Below are 16,975 nucleotides of genomic sequence, written 5' to 3'. Positions count from 1 at the left end.
CGAACAGCTTTTAATCCCCAATGGTGAAAACTTTTCCTTTCAGGAGTAGATGAAGTTGAACAGATCAATTTTAAACTTGGCTGGGTACAGCGAGGCATTGGGAACTAAGCCTCTATAAACAAAGGGCTCTGTTTTAAAATATGCTGAGAATCTGTGATTATTATCGACAAACATGGGGATTGCAATACTCAGCAGCCCTTGCATCAAACCACTAATTTAGGTACACTGATGCAGACATAAGTGGTAATTTTCTCTTCATCTTTTTTTTTTTTTTTAATTAATTTCTCCTGTATGATGCTGTCTGCACAGAAAAAAAATGGATTTTATAGGTTACAAGTGTGTAAGACTTTACTTAATCTACAATACAAAACAGTAACTATCCACCTACAATAAATACAACCAATTTTAATTTAAGTATTTTAGCTAAAACACATTCCTACCAAACTTAGTAGGGGTGATGACACTGATGAGAAATGAACTATATTTTTATCTTTTTATCTTTATTCTATATATTTAATCTTTTATTTCAAGTTCTATTGAACTGGATTATGTCATGATTCCCAATAAACATAGTAGCCTGGTAAGGAACAAGTGCATAGAGAAAAAAAGATAAAAAATAACAACTTTTTTTTTTTAAAATCTTTGAGACATAGGCCAGTTTTTTACTAAAGCGCTTATATTCCTTACTTTAACCTGTAGTGTTGGTGTTATCTAGACATAATTTATGGTGTTGTTTTTTTTTTTTTTTTGTCCAAAATGGATAAAATGTACCCTTTATTTTTGGTAAAATTATACACCACAAATTAAAGATGAATATAAATTTTACTTTGCCAGGCTCACAGAATTAGGGGTCTGTTAAAAATTAAATCAAATACTGTGAAAGTTGTTGTTTTGGATAGCAAAAGTTTGATGGTTCCTGCCTAGTGGAAGCTGTTTTCAAAAGGGAGCTTTTTATTTTTTTAGAGAGGCCATTACTCCAGTTAATGTTTTCAACTTATGTTCTTGTCTTTGCAGAAACTCTGTCTCAGCAGAATACAGGACAAAGTAACACCAAAGCAGAAATACTTTGTTTGCAGCAGGAAGCTAAATTTTAGGTTAGTAATTATTCTTACCTAAACTGATTGGGTAGTAACTGTGGCTATTTGCTAGTTCTCAGAACTGCTTTTTGAAGGATTGAGGCTAGGCAGCTGAGCAATTAGATGAAAATCAGTTCCTTGTCCACAGTGTGTTTCACTTCCAAACAATCATTTCATTTTATATCAGGTAAAATGCTTCCTTTCACATTTGTAGAAGGTAAGACCCCCTTAGCAATTGGATAGTAAGGAAGACACATACTTAAGTTGATGCTTGAAAGCTAAGGTAAATCAAAGATTGCTCCCTCTGATTATTCAGCAAGAGCTATTTTCAGTGACTAAAGTCCTTGTCACTGCAAAAATAATGAAATTGGAAATATAAAAAATCAGTTCATATCTAGAGCCAGCATAAGCTGGAGGATCAATATTCAGTTTCTAAATGTGCCCAATGCTATAAAAGAAGCCAGAATTAAACTTGTTGGTGGGATGAGTTCCTGACGGTCCTTCCTCACCATTTCCAGTGCCAGTTCAGTTTGACAGCAAGTATCAAGAGATAGTGTTAGGGTTGTGTAGCTTACAGCTACACTGAAGCAAAGGAGTTCTTTGCTTTTCAGGTCACGCTGGAGAGCATCAATTCTGTTGCTTCACTTCCACACTCAAACCATCAAAGGATGTGTTTTAGATGTCACATAGACAGAAGTTTTTCTTTTCTGTTTTTATCTTTCCTAGCATGAGAAAAATAAAAAAAAAAAAAAACTATAAAAAAGTCATCTAATTTATCTTCAGAACCAATTTATTTTACCAAAATACATCACCAGATGAAAAGAGATACAGAAAACGTGCATGTTTGATCACTGATATACACCTGAAAACCTTGTCTAGAAAAAAGCTGCCATGGATGCCTTTAAGAAGACTATTGCAAAGGTCATCTAGGAGTTCTATTTATTTCTTAGCTGACTATCCATTGTTTTCTCTCAGATGATTTATCTTTCACACCTTTGGTATCTTTTAAGCTTATTACTGTCCTATATTTTTATGACTAGAAGATTGAAGAAAGTTCATCATCTATAATGAAATGAAATGTATTGCTCATGGCTAAAAGGATCATTTTGAAGAAATTCAGAATTAAAAAATTTCAAACTTTTGCTAAACGGACAAATATTCTAGCCCTTAAAAGTCATTTCTAAATATTAAGTGCTAGATATAAAAATGATATAAGGCATGTCACAAGCAATATACATTTTGAAAAGATATGAGGACTGTGTATGTGTGGCTTGCCACAATATCCCTTTGGAATTATTTAGAGTGTTTGTTGTTTGTTTCACTAAAATGTTTCCTTTTCATTTATCATTACAATATGTGGTTTTATCTAATCTTATTAGATAATTAATCTTATAAATTATCTTTTTTGGTGAGCCAAAATTCAAGGGTTTTAGAAGCTATTTCTTTTACTAAAGAAAGTACAGAAAATATTCTATATTCTGGATTTTATTTTATTTTTCTTTGTGCAGCCTTATTCATTTATCAAAAGTGTAAAAAAAACAAAAAAGCACCACTACCACCACCACCAACAACAACAACAAAAAAAAGCCAACCAACCCCCCCCCCCCCAAAACTAGAAATATTCCAAGAAGGTCTGATGCATGGTTTTCAATTTGCAATTTACAACATATGTGTACGTATACACACACGTGTTCACCTTTCCAACTATAAAGATTAAGCTTTCCCCGGGTGATGAACTAATCCCACGATACCTGCAATTCTTGGCCATGTTTATCAATCCCAAGTGAACCCTCAGACTGTGAAATTTAGACCTACCTTTTTACTCCCATTTTTTTCTGTTAGCTACAGTTGAATGTTTGTTTTCCTCACCAGAGTGTTAAGGTCAACGCATTTACAGTCAAACCATGAGACCTGAATTAATGGATTTAGGGCTGCAGGCAACTGACTCAGTTTCACACCAGTCCATTGCTGGGCATCAGAAATTGCTGAACATGGTGGTGTGAGAAGCTGGTAAAAGTTTCAAGACTGCACTGTCAGGAATGGCTGATTTCACAGTTGGTTAAGGGGAATTTCCTAAGAGGAAACCAAAATGCACAGATAAACTGGACGAGAGTGCCAGAGACATCTTAGGGAGTGAAGTCTTGCAAGGAGAAAAGCATCAGAACATATGCATTTCCAGCATTCTTGCAAAGGTTAACATTTACTCTGAGGAGAAATACATCATGAAACGCTACAGGCTTGGGACAGAGTGGCTGGAAAGCTGTGCAGAGAAGGATCTAGGGGGTGTTGGTTGATGCTCGCCTGAACAGTGTGCCCAGGTAGCCAAGAAGGCCAACAGCATCCTGGTTTATATCAGGAATAGTGTAGCCAGCAGGACCAGGGAGATGATCGTCCCCCTGTACTATGCTCTGGTGAGGCCGCACCTTGACTACTGTGTTCAGTTTTGGGCCCCATCGAGGCCCTGGAATGTGTCTGGAGAAGAGGAAGCTGAGGGGAGACATTATTGCTCTCTATAACTACCTGAAAGGAAGTAATTGGGAGCTGAGTGTCGGCCTCTTCTCGCAGATAACTAGTGGTAGGGCTAGAGGGAATGGCCTCAAGTTGTGCCAGGGGAGATTCAGACTGGAAATTAGGAGACATTTCTTCTCAGAAAGAGTGGTCAGGCATTGGAATGGGTTGTCCAGGGAAGAGGTGGCATCACTGTCCCTGGGGGTGTTTTAGGAAAGGTTGGATGTGATGCTTAGGTACATGGTTTAGTGGGTGACATTGAGGGGGATGGTTGGATTAAATGATCTTGGAGGTCTTTTCCAAACTTAATGATTCTATGATTCTATGATCATAAGCCTGGTATCTGTAACCCAGCTAATGAAGCTATACATGCTCTTTTATTTATAGAAAAGTAATCATTGTCTGATAAAGAATAGAGTCAATGAGATCTGATATTTTAAAGATTTTGAGTCTTTGGACTCTAAGAGGGTTTTCATGCAATAAACTCATCTCACTTTAGTAGCTTTATAGAACACATTTTAGCTTTTCCCAAACTGTGTATGCACTCTTTATATAGCTCGGGCAAGGTGTGCTGCCTAATAGACAATGGCAATAAATTAAAATTCAGATCTAAGTGGGGAGGGAAGTAGACAGACCCAATTGATCAAAATCTCATTCCTCCTCTTAGTGATGTTCTCTTTCTCATTACTTTAATTGACAAGAAAGACATTATCACTGTGTGGGTGAACGAGGACAACGCTGCTCATAACAGATACCTGCTTCATTTTAAGAATCTAACCGAGCCCATCTTTAACTTTTCTCCACCATATTAAGGGGGAATATTGTCTCCATGATATACTAGTTGGGAATTATAAACTTAATTGTGGCATGTAATTCCCTCCATCACAGATTTTTTTCCCTCCTTCTCTTTGTTGTTAAGGCACTGTGCTCTTTTTACAATGCGATGAATACTTAATAGCAAATCATTCAGTCTACAGAAGTAATTTTTAATGAAAAATATGAGTTTTAAGAGACAACTCTCAAGGGTTCTTTGATCTTTAAAAGGCTTATAAATAAGGCTAAAATCCTTAAGCAATATGGTTTCTGCATCTAGTAATCTGCAGGAAATCAGAATTTAGTGTCAAGACAATGAGGCTTTGCATAGGTGATTCATATAAGGGTGTAAACCAGAGAGCGATTTAAGAATTGAAATATACATTTTGAGAAAAAGTTTTCCAGTTTGTTAGTTACATCCTAGTGTTTTACTTGTTTGCTTATTGTTTTTTATTTTTCTGGGTCTAGGAGAAACTTTAAGTAGAAGTCCAGTGAGGAAGGCAATGTTGTATTCTCTGACATGTTGTCCTTTCTATTTATGAGCAAAGGAACATAAATGCCATTTATTATCTCAAAATGTTACATTACCATCTGTCTTGATTGGAAACAGTGTAGTCAAATTATACATTTTTTCATATAGCAGTCTAACACATGCTTATCAATACATGGAAATTTGATTTTAATTGCAATGTTTTTTTCCACAATATTAATCTCTTGTGACAAAGGACTTTTCTTTCACAATGGTTTAGTGACTTAGGGCTGGCTAAGCAATTTCCTTGGGGACATTAGCATGAAAGTCCCCCTCGGGGACTTTCTAAAAGTTAGATGGGCTTGAAAGGTACTATTAAGGAAAGGAAAAAAAGATTAACATCAATTAAATTATCATTGCAGTCATCCTGGACAGGCATAGCAGAATAAAGATTTTAAAGCTGAGCAGAAATCCAAGGCATATTTGGTTAGGAAGTTTTGATCTTCTATGAAAAGGACAAAAATGCTTGCTTGAAAAATGAATTCTTAGCCAAGAAAAAGGTCCAAACCCTATTATTACATAGAAAGTGACTGGAAAAAGAAAAAAAAAAGTAGCTTCAGTAACTATGGTATTTATATTTGGCCATTTAAATCTGAACTGAAAATAAAATAATTTTTCAAACACTAAGAAATTCTGCTTTTATAGGTACTTCAGTTATTAAAGCATAGATACTGATGGTCTCCTGAAACTCTCAGTCTGTTTCTGTGAAACCAGTTCAAATAAGCAAGGAAATTATTTGTGCCATACCAGCAAGGCTGTATGTCTGCATTGTTTCCCTACACTGCTGAAATACCTGATCCTATTTCTCTGTTTGATATGAGAGGCTTCTGGAAACATAAAATACCACAAAAGAAAACAAAGCAAAACAAAACAAAGCAGCATAAAGCAAAGCAAAGCAAAGCAAAACAAACCCACAAGAAACACAGTTCTGTTACCTTCTTCAAGGCATTCATGATGACTATCTTTTAAGTTCTAAAAGAAATCAAAAGGGGTAAACTCATTGCATGTTATGTCACAGACTGCCATTACCAAATAAGACACCTTTTTGCAGTAAATGAAACTGTCCATTGTGAGGCTGTCTGCAGTGTAGCCTTATCATACACCTACTGCAAGACACTCTTAATTAAAATGCCTAAGCAAATCTCTGCAAACACCACTGCTGTGGTAAATTTGACTAATGATTTCCATTACTTAGTGTTGTTTACTCACATTCCACTTATTAGTTCAAAAGAACTGTCACAACTTTAATACTGAGCATTTCTCTCTGTCCAGGGTGGTGGGCTGGTGTACTTCTCTCTTTCTAAAAGGTTTCTAAATGATGGCAAGCATCTACATGACTGTAAGCAGCAATTAATTTGTGGATAGTTCAAGTTTCCAGAGTTCTAATCCCAGTACAGGCAAAATACAAAAGTTCAAGAAGAGATTTCAGCACTTGTAGAAGGACTGGGCAATGAGAAAGCTACAGTGAAAGTCAGATATAGCTCCAGAAGAGGGGTGTATGTGTGTGCTTGTAGGTGCTGTTTGCTGGCTGTTGGTTTTCCTTTTGGTGGGGGAGTGAGAGTGGAGAAAGGGAAAGGAAGGTGTATCTGAAGAAAACTGTAGCCTTTAGAACTTGTGGTGGGTATGCTCTGTTCCTGCACTTGACATAAGTCTTGCTCAGGCTTATGAGCCACAGAAGGCCTCACCTCAATGTGAACGCTCCTTCATATGGACAGTTTGCTAACAACAGAGCCCCAGGCAGAGCTCATTACCATGCAATCTTTCATGGAATATAATGAAGCACATCAGAGTCCAGGAAACAACATGACAAGAAATCTGAGCTTGACTATGAGTCAACCACTTTACCTAATAAATACAGTACTTCATCCTAATTAAAGGAAAAGCCGTCACAGTATCATTCATCTGTTATGGATGGTGAGACTTAGCACTGCCTCACTCCACTGTTATTTATGCAATACAGGCCCTGGATGATCAGGCCTCCTCTCTGACTGTATTTGGTCCCTGTGGGGTGACTAATTGACAAGGAGAGAATTAAGTGCTAAGAGGAGGATTGCACAACCTGAATCGTAAACAAGTTGGCAAAAGACCTGAATCCTGGAAGAATTAACTGACCAAAAGTCAATGGCCTCACAATCCTATAAATAGCAATGCCAGGCAGGAACTCTTGGAGCTCTCTGGGGACCTCAGCAAATGGCACCCTCAACGTCCCCCTGAACTGGGACGCCTCTGAGATCCCAGAAGAAGTGCATCTCAGGGCTGACTCCTCAAGGAACAAGCTCGCCTGCAGACAAATGCTGATAGGGGAGTAGGGTGAGAAAGTCACTTTAAGAGTGAATCTTGGAATTGCACAACTGGATTTAGAAGTGCCCCAGGACCCTGCAGTAAGTTTGGGTGAACCTTGCCATCCTTGAATCTCTAACTAAGTCGCTGTTTCTCCTGTAGCAAAATCATTAGATCATTGTGTTAATTGAGTAATACTTAAATACTGATTAAGTGTTGTTAAAATCATATAATCTAACCTTGTTATATGCCATAAAGATATGTAATAAATCCTTAGTTGTTTAAGTTGCTGCAACATTAAAGTTGTGAAAAATCTAATTCTGCACACAGACACACACAAAATAATAATAAAAAAATGCAGTCAGGGAACAGAGGAGCAAATGAAGGGAGAGGTATCCAAGTCCAATGCTAGGACAGGCAGAAAGCATTTTATATTTCCAGAAAGTATCTGCAATCACAGTTATACTCTTATGTAGTATTATGTCACTTGTCTTTCCCCATGGGACTGAGACTCCATGTTCTGGCTAACTACTTTCCACAGGCCACAGGGGAACTTCTGCTCCATGCCTGGAGCACCGCCTGCCCTCCTTCTGGACTGACCATGGGGTCTGCAGGGCTCTTTCATGTCTCTCAATCCTATTTTTTTTTCTCCTTTTTTCCCCTTTTCTTAAATCTGCTCTCACAGAGGTGCAAATAACATTGCTTATTGGCTCGTGTCTGAGCCGTCTGAAACTGGCCCTTTATCTAACATGGGGCAGCTTCTGGATTCTTCTCACATACCACCCCTGCAGCCCCCCCGCTACCAAAACCTCGCCACATAAACCCAATACAGTATGTCATCTGGTGATTTTAATATTTGGACTGTCTGCCAGCTATTCTTGGATCAATGCATAGAAGAGATATAATCACTGTTGAAAATAGGCCCCTTTGACAAAAGGTCCCCACCCCAAACTAGGGCTTATCTGAAGTGAAGTTTTATAAGGTTCAGAAATATTTAATTTCAGTCCAAAATTATTGAAAATCACATGAACATTACAAGAAGCATCATGTATAATCAAATTTCAAGCACCTGAAATTCTTGAAAGTTCATTTGCAAGGCTGTAAATTTCTGGTGCCACAAACAAATAATAATAGCCTCAGGCCAACTATCATCACCTTTAATGCTGTGGTACTCTAGTCTCCAATAATACTGCAGATCATCATAAGTCTCCTGACATATTTACACCTGTTTTTAGGAACCTTTAGACTACATGAATATAATTCTTAACAGAATTCAGAATTAATCACTTGAATTTCAAATCCTGTTCATAACCATGTTTGATATTCTGGCTGCCAAATAGCTTTTTGAATTAAATAGTGTGTGTGAATTTAATTCATCTGAATGGCCTTCCCTGCTGCCAGATTTTATAAATTCCTTGTAATCTTGTGGCTATTTTTTATTTTTATTTTTAAATTCAGCATCTTTTCATACAAAATCTACACTATATTAAGCACCAAACTAACCACACAGATCTTGAGGAGGGGATTAGTGGAAGAAGGCTGTCCATTCCCGCTGATGAAAAGTGAAAAAAAAAATGTCTGAGGAGAACACAGCGGTGAATGAAGCTTCAGGGCAGGAGTTCCCTGAAAAGTATTAGGTCGATTCTACTCTTCTGCTGCAAGTGGTGGTTCACAGTGTAGAGGATTTACGTGGCAAGGTTTTGGTAGCAGGGGGCCATGGGGTGGCTTCTGTGAGAAGGATCTAGAAGCTGCCCCATGTTTGGTAAGGGCCCCACTGCTGACCAGAGCTGAGCCAATAAGTGATGTTGTTTTGCACCTCTGTGAGAGCATATTTAAGACAGGGAAGAAAAAAACTGCTGCGCCACACAGCAGCTGGGAGAGTGAGAGGAGTGAGGAACAGCCTTGCAGGCGCCAAGGTCAATGAAGAAGGAGGGGCAGAGGTGCTCCAGGCGCTGGAGCAAAAGTCCCCTGCGGCCTGTGGTGAGGACCATGGTGAAGCAGGCTGTCCCCCTGCAGCCCATGGAGTACCACGGTGGAGCAGGGTTCCACGCCGCAGCCCGTGGAGGAGACCATGGTGGAGCAGGTGGACCTGCACTGACAGAGGCTGCGGCCTGTGGAAGACCCCTGCTGGAACAGATTCCAGGCCGGACCTGTAGCCCGTGGAGAGGAGACCATGCAGGAGCAGGTGACCTGGCAGCAGCTGCTATCCGTGGGGGATCCAGGTTGGAGCAGTTTGCTCCTGAGGGATGGACCCCATGGTATGGACCCGTATCTGGAGCAGTTCTTGAAGAGCTGCTGCCCGTGGGAAGCCCACGAAGTTCAGCAAGGACTGCATCCCGTGGGAGGGACCCCACAGCACAGGGGACGAGAGTGACCGAGAAGGAGCGGCTGAGAAGTGCTGTAGACTGACCATAACCCCCATTCCCCCGTTCCTCTGCACCACTTGGGTGGGGAGGTGGAAGAGGGTGGATGGGGGGGAAGGTGCTTTTGGTTTCTTTCCTTTGTTTCTCGCTTCTCTAGCTTGCTAGTAGTAGGCAATAAATCTTACTATCTCCCTATGCTGAGTCTGTTTTGCCCGTCACAATAATTACTGCCTGATCTCCCTGTCCTTATCTCAACCCTTGAGCCCTTTTCATCGTATTTTCTCCCCATTCCTCTTTGAGGAGGGAGAGTGAGAAAGTGGTTGTGGTGGAGCTCGGATGCCCACCCCAGTAAAACCACCACACACAGGCAGAGGGACAGATGACTTGAAGAACACAGCACCCTTCCTCCGCACTGATATTCAACAGAAACAGCATTTTGGGTCTGTTGGATCTCTTACACTGTTCCATATCATTACTCATACTTCTTGCCCACCAATTTTTCTTTGCCCTTGTCAGGTTTGTCTCATAACTGAATCAAGAATGAATGCAAATAAGTGACTGGTTAGAGACTTCCTCTACCTGATATCACTGCTGCATATTATATATATATAATAAGGAATACTCATTGTTTACACAAATTTACATAAATTTTACATACATTCAACAAATGCTATCCAACCAGGAAAAGGTATTGTAAAATAAAATTTGGCAGGACTCAACTGCTTGAAGGGGCATGTGTAGTAGCCACATAGTAGCTTCACAAAGTAGCTCTGCGTAACCACACAGTATGGCAAAGAGTTGTGTATGGGTAATGCAAGGACTTGGTCAAAATCCATTCAGAGTTCAGCCACCTTCAGTCATGCCAGCATACCAACATGAAAGCAAAGTAATTTCAAGCTCTCTTAGTAACATAGCTAAAAATCAGTGGTCTATAAACATGGAGGACAAAAGTAGAGAAAGAATTTATACTTTCTAGGTTATAATATAGAATGAGCAATAAATAATACAGAGCCTGTTTAAAAAGCACTTAAAAATGAGACTTAAAATGTGATGTCTGGGGAGCTAAGCTTTTTGAAACCGACTAACTGCTTAAACAAGAAATTTCCTACCTTTGTGTAAACATGAACTGCTTCCTAGTTTGTCCTCAAACACATATAAGCTACAATTAGCTGTGCTTTTTTTTTTCCTAAATAATGAGAATTGATTGTTTTTATTATACAAGTTCAAGAAAGTTTTGGTTTTTTTTTTTTTGAATTAGCATAATTCAGAACTGTTTTTCAACATCAAATACCATAATCTCTCCTCTTTGGTAACAAAGAAAATAATCCTCAGGACAAATTCATAAGTATAGTTATCTCTCTTTCCCATGTATTGCTGCTAGCTTGATGTCCCGATGAGCCAAACACCATCAACTGACAATTTGTAACTGACAATTTGTGCCATTATTTGTTAGCTCATAGGCCTTTTGTCTCAGATGTGAACCTTTTGTACTGAAGATTTACTTTTCTGCTTGTGTTGTGGTTAAGTAGAGGATCACTTGGTTTCAGTTACAGCACTGTAAATTCAGCTGGTATCTTCAGGGGCAATCCCACCAGAAGGCTTTGACAGGGTTACCATAGGTCTGGTCTGGGCAAATAGCAAAGACAGTACAGGTAATAAAATAACCTTCTTTTCTATTTTTAATTTTATTTATTTATTTATTTTAAAAGTAAATATATGGGATTATTAAAAAACAAACAAACAACAACAACAAACAAAAACAACAGTTATCTACCTAAATGTCCTCATTTCCTAAAATTTATGGATGTTTTTAAAATTGTTCTCCTACATTGTCTCAGATCTATTGTGGGCAACACCAGATGCTAAGGGCGATACCAGATGCAAACTGAGTGAGATCTTATTTTGATAGACTCTTGCACATTTCAGCAGTCAGTACCAAACAATTGTGAATAAATACAGTAGCCTTCCTGCTGCAGGCATGTACATGATGCATGTATATACTGCAAATGCTATGTACATCAGCAGTACAAGTATTTGTAGGAAAATCACGTGTAACTTTAGCTTTCTCTCCATAACTTAGACAGTGTTTGCCACTGATAGACAATTCTTAATTGTGTATCCCGAGCTGCAGTTTTAGGCCAGCTGAGGTACAATCTCTGTATTGAAACAACTGTCTAGGTAGAAAACTCAGTCCATGAAGTTAAAACTTCACTACATATGAATCATAAAATCATAGAATCATAGAACATACTGAGTTGGACGGGATCCACAAGGATCATCAAGTTCAACTCATGGTTCCACACAGGACTACCCCAAAATTCAACTCTGTGTCTGATATTGTTCTCCAAATGCCTCGAACTCTGGCAGGCCTGTTGCTGTGATTACTGCCCTGGGGAGCCTGTCCCAGTGCCTGACCACCCTCTGGGTGCAGAACCTTTTTCTAACACCCAGCCTGACCCTCCCCTGTCCCAGCTCCATTCCATTCCCTTGGGTCCTGTCGCTGTCCCCAGAGAGCAGAGTGCCTGCCCCTCCACTTCCCTCATGAGGAAGCTGCAGACCACGATGAGGCCTCCCCTCAGTCTCTTCTGCTCTGGCCTGAAAAAAGCAAGTGACTTCGTGTGTCCTTTCTCCTCAACCATTCATCATCTTTATAGCCCTCCTTTGGACACTTTCTAATCGTTTTATGTGTTTCTTATATTGAGGTGCCCAAAACTGTGAACACTACTTGAGGTGAGGCCACACCAACAGAGCAGGAAAGTTGTGCAATAATGCACAACTGTGAAGTTTATTGAACTTCAAAGCTGATCCTGCTTAGGGTCATGGTGTTGGACAGGATGACCTTCAGCGATCCCTTTCAGTGTACTTCATCCTTTATTTCTGTGATTTTAAAACTGCATTTTTCTAGTGAATCAAATGATACTTATTAGATAACCTGCAGGTTTTAGTCATCAGAACATTCTTTGCTATCCACTCTCTAAATGCTCAGTCATGTTTTAGTCTTTCTCTAACAGAACCAGAAACAAAAGATACTCCTTACATCTGTATATACGGTGACATGATTCCTGTTCATGACAAAGCACATGGATGACTTTCAGTCACTTCATAGAAGTTGATCAACAAATATGGTGATGATTACTGTCCTAACCACCATCTACAGTCACAGGGCAGAAAAAAAAGTTGTAGTTTTTAGGTTTTAATAGCTCTCTTCCCAAGAAGGTAATTTAAAAAAAGCTTAATTAGAATGTTTTTTTTTTTTTTTCCTTTAAAGTAGTCTGTAAAGTAAAAACAAACGGACAAACAAACAAACAAAAAACTAGGATAAGCCATATATTTTCAATTTACAGAAAGGACATACTTGGTAATTGCAAATTACCAATATCAGCCTTTTGTAAGCATAATTTAGGTCATTCTTACACACCTGCAACAAAATTATCATGTAGAAATGTGACCTATGGGATTATTAATCTACTGATATCTATTAGCAACTGAAGAGCCACAGGATGTTGGGACATCTTTGTTTTAATGCACACATGTTAACTTCCAGGCCAGTTATTTTAAAGCAGGAAACATGGCTTTAAAGAACTTGGACAGTCTTTATCCGAATACCCTGAAGTGGTGTGAGAATACCAGTCCCACTTGTAGTAATTCATTCCATGGTCCTTCATAGCTTCGGTGCTGGATCTCCAGCCATATAGGTATATATATATTGCCTATTTCTAGAATGAATTCTAGAAACACATGACTTGTTGTGAAACTTAAAGTTACTTGACAGCATTGTTGTCTAACAAATAAGATTGAATTTCCTTTATACCAGCAACATCTCATTGTAGCTAACTGTATAAATCACATGCTAAAAACAAATTAACTTCCTTTTTTTTTCTTTTTTTTTCTTTTTTTTTTTCTTTTTTTTTTTTCTTTCCTTAATGACCATGCTATTAGGGAGCAGCTGAATAGCACAGGCTGTATGTAATTACTGATTTAGTTCCAATTAAATCAATGCATGTCTCATCCAGAACCCAACAAGCAAATGAGTTTAAGCATATCTGAGGAAAATGTTATGCATTGTGTTTCCTATTGAAACAAAGTAATATCATCAAAAGTAAAGTAAATTTTCTTATTCCTGCTTTAGTTTATTCCATAATCCAAGAGAGAGACATGCTGAGTTTGATTCAGTCCTTGGATAGAGGAAATGCAAACACCTGCAGGCATGCTCTACAGGAAGAAGCAACAACTTTCTCAGTTTTGGTCTTATTTATATTTATTCAATCTATATTATCTGTAAGAGTGCTACTCTGCCTTCAGGAAGAGTTTTACTAGCATATGTACTGAGTCCTGGGAGGCTGTAGGAGCTAATAGAGTTGTTAATCTATGTACGATTTTCCTAATAAATACTTTTAAAATTCATTAAGTGTCCAATACCGCATAAAAAGTATTAATGAGACTTTGCAGATGTACTGCTGAACAGAAGCAGATGTGGTCCATTATATATATTCTCCTCAAATCACATTCAATAAAAACTTAAGCCCATATTAATAAAGTGATTAGAGCCCAAACTAAGGTATACTTCAAATCATTGACCAACATGAAATTTTCATCAGAGTGATGTAATCAATTTAAGCCATTAGTAGACAAATCAGAAGAAAAACTTGAAGATTTTCTTTCTATTTAATTGTATTTTCCATAAAATTTCACTGAGCTTTTCTCCATTTTCCATATAATTTTGTCAAATTATTTTTACTCAGGTGCATTAGACTTTCCTAAGATGAAACTTTAAACCACTGCCATTACAGATCATCTCAATGCATTTTTCCTTCTCTGCAGTTTCTACTGTATATGAAATTCAAGAAACACACTTCGTTTTTTAAACCTCTGGTGATACTGAAGCAGATTTCAATATTAATAATAAACAAGAAAATAAAAATGAATGAAAATCTATGCTTTTCATCAAAATTACTAGAAAGGCATTATTAGAAGCAGCATCAGAGTTACAAAGGTAGGACCACCAAGGATGAGGATAAACAATTTATCTTCAGACTTTTAAATCTGAGTTTCTTAACTTTTACTTTTTGTAGTTTTACTTGGCATTCCAACACCAGTGTTGGAATTTCACAGTGTTTACAGTGTTGGAGCTTTTAACAACAAGATGAATTCAGCAGTTCTAAAAATGTCCTATTAATTTGATATGAGCAACACGTGTGTCCTCATAAATCCTTGGAAAGGATTCTGTCGTTAGATTGTTGAACTTTAACAATACATAAATTGTCCACAGTTTTTGTCAAGCACAAAGTAAGGAACAATCTTATCAAAGAGGAAAAGAGTGGGTCGGTTAAAAAACATGATATAGAGAAACACACATTTTTAATAACATGATTAAGATTGGCTTGTCACAGAATTACAGAATCATCTAGGTTGGAAGAGACCTCCAAGATCATCTAGTCCAACCTCTGAATCACGGAATATATACTTGGCTTGCTTTGGCCAAATGTAAATGCTAAAATCTTAACAATCTTAACACTGGTACAGATAAAGAACTTCTGCATTTTTTTTTCCAAAAATGTTGCTACTAAAAGCTCTCCTTGATCATTTGCTTTAGTAAAGCTAACTGAAGGAAATTTAAGAAGAGATTTCTTCCCATGAAATAGGAAAAAAAAAAAAGTTAAAATGAACTTGGACATAAAATATCAATTGTCTTTTAAGACATTTAAAGATGACATTATTATCAGTTCATATATTAGAATCATAAAATGGTTAGGGTTGGAAGGGACCTTTAAAAGCTGACTAGTCCAACCCCCCTGCCATGGATAGGGACAGTTGAAATTACTTACATGAAACTACATATTTCTTTTGGAAAACAAAACAAAAGAAAACAAAGCAAAACTATTCCCAGTAATGATGCAGTATAACACATTCTTAAAACAGCACATTTATGCAAATGGCTGAATAGAATTATCTTCTCATATATTTCTGCTAACAGTGAGATACCAATGCAAATACTAAAGCTTAAAAATGTTAGTTTGGATTTCAGCTGTTCCTTTAAAGATTTTGTTTCTGTTTTCATAAACAAATGGAAAAGATCTGAAAATTTGTGCAAATATCAGCCTTTTTTTAAGTCTAAAGTTTTTTTTTAAAAAAAAAAAGTATATTACCTCTGCTTTGGGTTGCTGACTATTGAAATGGTACCAAGAATCTCTGTATAATCAAAGGATTAAGAAAGAGGAAATATACTATTTGAGAGCACTGAACATCTTTTACATCTTTTCAGAGAATATTATCTTTTATGAATGTATTTTCAGGTACAGTAGAATTATATCTTGGTATTGAAATTTAATATAAGTATTGACTGCTTCTTCCAATTGTTTTTATAAGTTCCTACTCACTTTACAGATAAATTACATGAGCTCATTTAAATCCAAAGATGGTATCAAGCTGTGTAATATATAGTCTCATTTGTCCTTCCTGACAGGAATGTGAAATCATTTTACATTGTTGATGCCACACATTGCTCTCAACTGCTGGTGAATAACCCCTTCTTGGAAATACAGGTTAAAATGTTTCTATATATACTTCAGTAATGATGATTAATTACTTCAGATTACAGCTTTCAGTTGGTGCAATCGAAGGGGCCTTCTATAAAACCATGCTAAGGCCCTTCCCCTCTACACAAAAAGAAGTATGATCATCATGTGATCAAGATGCAACCACCTGCCTTCAGGATATGCTTGCACATGTGGTCACATAAGTGGCCAGTGAAGCAGCTCTCTTTTGTATCTCCTAGCATGACTGTGGGCTTCCATTGCCCACCCAAACTGCCTTCCTCTGAGCAGTGGTGGCTGTACTTTGGCCATGTGACAGAGGGGTCCCCAAACAACAAACTGTTAAGAAAGCAGTGAGAGAGGAGTGTGACCAGAGGCCATCAAATCCACAGCCGGCTCTCATCTATGTCTGTTCTACCAATGACAGCTTTACCTGAGAAGAATCACGTCAAACAAATTTAGTAAGAAAGCACGTAAGCACAGAAAAGAAAAAGAAAAATAAATAGAGAAAGAAAAGGAAAATAATCAGCTCCCTGTGCTCAACAGAAAATGTTCTGCCTTGTTAGGGATACAAATAAGATTTGTATATAACAGCACTGATGGGGGGTAGGGAGAGGTGGGGTTGGGGAGGGAACGGGGTGGGATGGGAAAGAAGCTTCAAAGGGTCTGTAGGGAAAAAGACTGCATTAATACATTTTAATTTTTGGTCTTACTTTAATTCCATTTCACAGTTACCAGTCAGAATAATGATGTCATCTCTACATATACTTTACAGCCACGAAAATACAACTATACCTGAGTTCTGACCAGCATTTTTGGCATTTTCTCCATAGTCTTGCAGATACAGGCCTTCTAAAATATTACACTGATTTT

This window comes from Anser cygnoides, chromosome Z (assembly GCF_040182565.1).
Source record: "Anser cygnoides isolate HZ-2024a breed goose chromosome Z, Taihu_goose_T2T_genome, whole genome shotgun sequence".
In the NCBI taxonomy this organism is placed as follows: domain Eukaryota; kingdom Metazoa; phylum Chordata; class Aves; order Anseriformes; family Anatidae; genus Anser; species Anser cygnoides.
This window is presented reverse-complemented; position numbering follows the sequence as displayed.